General features: G+C 46.7%; 1 non-coding gene across 1 annotated transcript; it reads right to left on the bottom strand.

Annotated features, from left to right (window-relative positions):
* Positions 1-1,422: 1,422 nt before the first annotated feature.
* On the bottom strand, positions 1,423-1,527 carry LOC116753765. The gene has a single exon (XR_004349864.1). It is a non-coding gene; the product is annotated as a U6 spliceosomal RNA (small nuclear RNA).
* Positions 1,528-4,327: the final 2,800 nt, after the last annotated feature.

The following is a 4,327-nucleotide window of genomic DNA, read 5'->3' as shown; positions in this document are numbered from 1 at the left end:
CCATATTTTGTCCTTGAATAGAATAAAGTAGTATTTCTACTTTCATAATTCAGGCTAAAATTAGCCAGAACTTTCTTGGTATTCTACAAGAACATCTATTTTCTTATTTGCTTACAATGCATTGTTAGTATCTAGAACGGTACCAAGCATGATATGTGCTCAATGGAGAATGAATGAATGAATGAATGAATGAATGCCAGGGCTGATTGTTAAGAAGATAAATATATGGACCCCCATAATTTGGACTGAAACTTTCTGGAAGCTGGAGTGATGTGACCCAGTTGAAAAGAGAAGCACATATTTATTTACATTTAGAGAGAGGATTATGGCACCAGGGATTATCAACTCTATGTCTTAAGGGAGAATCAAATGCCCTTCTTGGAAAAAAGAGGTCAACTAGAATAAAAAGCTAAAATTTTCCTCAGCTCAATTTTTTGCTTATTCTACCCTCAATAGGAAAATAAAGGGTTTTCTTTTCCCTTTATTGGAAAGGAAAGAAAGTCACATTCAAGAGAGATTTGAAGACCCAGCCTTCAAGTGCCAGCATACACCAAGCAAGGAACTGGTCGAAGATAAAAATATTTTTCCAGGCCAGTGCACCAAGAAAAACATTAAATAATTTCTTTTTCAGTTCTATTAATAAATAAGACACACACACCCCAAAAGCACCTCAAAACATGTCTATCAGCAAAACAGAAGAAAAGAAGCATTTCAAACACTGAGTCCTATTGGCCTTTTGAAATTTAACAAAAATAAAATTTCACCTGATAACCAAATACGTATATTGTTAGTACAGAATAAATTCATGATCATAATAAAACACTCCCACATCACAGGGATATCCACAAAAACCTCCCAGTGGCAGCTGAGAGACAAAGCAGACAGAAGACGTACATTTCTTTTTTTTATTGAAGTATAGTTGATTTACAATGTTGTATTAATCTCTGCTGTAGAGCAAAGTGACTCATATATATATTCTTTTTCATATTCTTTTCCATTATGGTTTGTCACAGGATATTGAATATAGTTCCCTGTGCTCTACAGTAGGACCTGTTGTTTATCCATTCCATATATACTAGTTTGCATCTGCTAATCCCCAAATCCCAATCCGTCCCACCCCCACCTCTTGGCAACCACAAGTCTGTTCTCTATGTCTGAGTCTGTTTCTGTTTTGTAGATATGTTCCTTTGTGTCGTATCTTAGATTCCACACATAAGTGATGTCGTATGGTGTTTGTCTCTCTCTTTCTGACTTACTTCACTTAGTATGATCATCTCTAGGTCCATCTGTGTTGCTGCAAATGGCATTATTTCATTCTTTTTAATGGCTGAGTAATAGTCCATTGTGTGTGTATATGTGTGTGTGTGTGTGTGTGTGTGTATACCACATCTTCTTTATCCATTTATCTGTCAATGGACATTTAAAAACATGGAACACTTCCCAAATTTGCATGTCATCCTTGCACAGGGTCCCCAATAATCTTCTCTGTATCATTACAATTTTAGTATGTGCGCTGCCGAAGTGAGCATGGAAGACACACTTTCAACGGCAGTGTCGGCGTTGATGCTGTCCAGTCCTGACGATGCCTGAAGCACAGCTTTTACGAGAAAATGAATATCTAGGGTTATCATCAAGACAGAAAGTTCTTCATGAGAAAGGATTGTTTAGGGCTAATGACACCTTCCCCCAACTGAATCTGTCCTTTATAAGAAACCTTGCCTCACCCCATCCTCCCAGCTCTCAGCAATAACATTTCAACAAAACGATCTGGGGTCCAAATGAAAATGAACCCAATTGAAAGCCTACGTGGCAAATCCCGGAGGAAACAGGATGGGTTTCTTAGCCAACATGTCCATAGCTAGTGGTTATGAACACACGTCTGGGGACTAGACTGGGCTGCATCTTATCATATTCAAGGGTTTTGGCTGTAAACAGCATCTAACTCCGGGTTGCAAGCAAAATTCAGGGGAAAGTTGGGCAGCTCAAGGAATAGATGGAGCTGAGAACAGTGTTTGGAAGCAGGACCAGATCCTGGGTGTCTACACAGCAGGACCTCTCAACCTCTCAACCACTGATAGTTCAGGGCCCATCAGTGGGATGAACGTGCTCCCATCACCTTTTTCCATCTGGAGATGATTCCCCTCAAAATTCAAGTCCCAGAGAAAGTCTGCATGGCTGAGTTTGGGTCATGTGCCTACCCCTTGGCTGGAGCTGGCAGAGCACCTTGATTGATGGACACCCCCAGGGCAACACACATCAGGGAGAAGTACTTTTCCAAGAGGAGATTCGATGTTTTTAACAAGTAGGAATGGATGCTGTGTAGGCAAAATGTCCACAAATGCCCATTGTGCCGAATTGGAGGAACCACTTCCTCTCTCTCCCCAGAGGCCTGCCTGACCCTGGAGCAGACATTCCCAGCCTCTTGGAACCTCTGTGGCCAGGTCCACTACTCTGTCTGCGCCTCACACCTTGTTCCTTCAAGAAGAGGAGGGAGTTAGGGAGAGAGGAGTGGGGACAGCTAGAGCCCTCCTGGCCCTGCCCCATCAGGACACGCTTGCAGGTGCCCTGATCCAGGCACCCGTGTGCTCTACCTACCCCGGTCCTCCCTGTGGGAAGCTGGCCTGGTCTGGGCTCAGGCACACCTGGGGGCTCCTGAACTCTTTTCTGGGGAGTAGGTTCTGGGCTTTGTGACTTTCAGGACACAGGTGGACAGGCTCCTTTCTGAGACGGGCTGGGGACGTGTTGCCTGGCACACCTGAGCCTTCCCCAAAGCAGGCCTGTAGCAGATGCTGAGGGAGACCCTCAGATGTCCCCCCGGCTTCCAGGAGTGTCACCTGCATGGCTCACACTTTACTGTGTATCCAGGAATGATCCTCAGCCAAAGCGAGCTTCCTTGCCCAAGGTTTCACTCCCCTCCCAAGGGCAACCTGTATCCAAAGACCCATGGTGTGGGAAGACAACAGCCAGCCCAGCCCCAGGCCTCAATTCGGAACACTGTGAAGGGCCGTCCCCTCTTCACAGAACCATGGGGCTGGCCGAGGTCTCTGTTACCATCACATTCCTGCTGCTCCGTTTCCTGCTTGACTCCCCGCCAAGGACAGGTCCTGACAGCACCTCCCCACCCCAGTGAAGCTCCGCACACACGCCTCCATCTCTGTGTCCTGCTGAGGACAGTCTGGGCAATACTGGACCAAAGAAGCGGACTCTAAAATGGGAGTAGGTAGTTGGACCATCCACCATCTGGATGGCCATGGACTTCAGGCTGATGATGAGCAACGATGGACAATTCCTGGAACAGTTCAACGTACTCAGATGGTTCAGCCCAAGTGCAATCATGACGCCCCCACAGACGATGGATGGGATAAGATCCCCTTGGAAGGGGGCACCAAGAGGTTCGGGATGGGGCAACATGAGGACTGTGGGCTCAGAGGCTGCGGCCGGGCACTGTCAGAGAGCTGGCAAAACACAGCGAAAGCCTGACGTGGCTCAGTCATCAACTTAAGGCAAAGGTGGATTGGGAGTTTGGGCCTAGCAGATGTAAGCTATTACATAGAGAATGGATCAACGACAAGGGCCTACCATAGAGCACAGAGAACTCTATTCAATATCCTGTGATAAACCATAATGGAAAAGAATATATATATGTATGGCTGAATCATTTTGCTGTACACCAGAAACTAACACAACGCTGTAAATCAACTATACTTGAATTTTTTTAAAAAGAGGAAATAAAAGACAAAGGTGAAAGCCATAGGACCTCCTTGGCCGTGTGTAGAGAGACTCACGGAGGGTTGAACCAGCTGAGGCTCCGGCCCAGGACTTAAGTGTAAGGATAGCAAACCTGCAGGGAAGCTTGACTCCACCCCCCGCAAGCCTGGTATAACAAAGTGAGGGCCCTGATGGGAAAGGACAGAGACTCAAACACTCCAGATGGCGACAGCTGAGTCAATACGCAAATCCTAAACCCTCTGGGTCTATATAAGTAGCCAACTCTTCTCTGATGAATGCATCTCCACCCCAACTTTGCTTGACGACAACGCAGAGTCCCCTGCCTTGTAAGAAAACATGCGTCCCCCACCCTTTCCCCAGGACCTACTGCAAACTCACCATCCCGCCAGCAACCTGGGTTTACTTGCAACATAACCCAGCCAGGGAAGGGTTGGGTCGGCCAGGGGAGAGAGGGGCTCTGCCCCACTGGAGCTGCAGGACCCAGCGGACATGCACCAGCCAGAGCTGGGGGAACATGTCGGGGGGTTTGTCCAGAGGAGTGACCATACCACCTGTGTTCTTGGGAACCATCTGAAGACAATGGTGAGAAATCCTCAGG

Source organism: Phocoena sinus, chromosome 4, assembly GCF_008692025.1.
Source record: "Phocoena sinus isolate mPhoSin1 chromosome 4, mPhoSin1.pri, whole genome shotgun sequence".
Classification (NCBI taxonomy): Eukaryota; Metazoa; Chordata; class Mammalia; order Artiodactyla; family Phocoenidae; genus Phocoena; species Phocoena sinus.
This window is presented reverse-complemented; position numbering and strand designations above follow the sequence as displayed.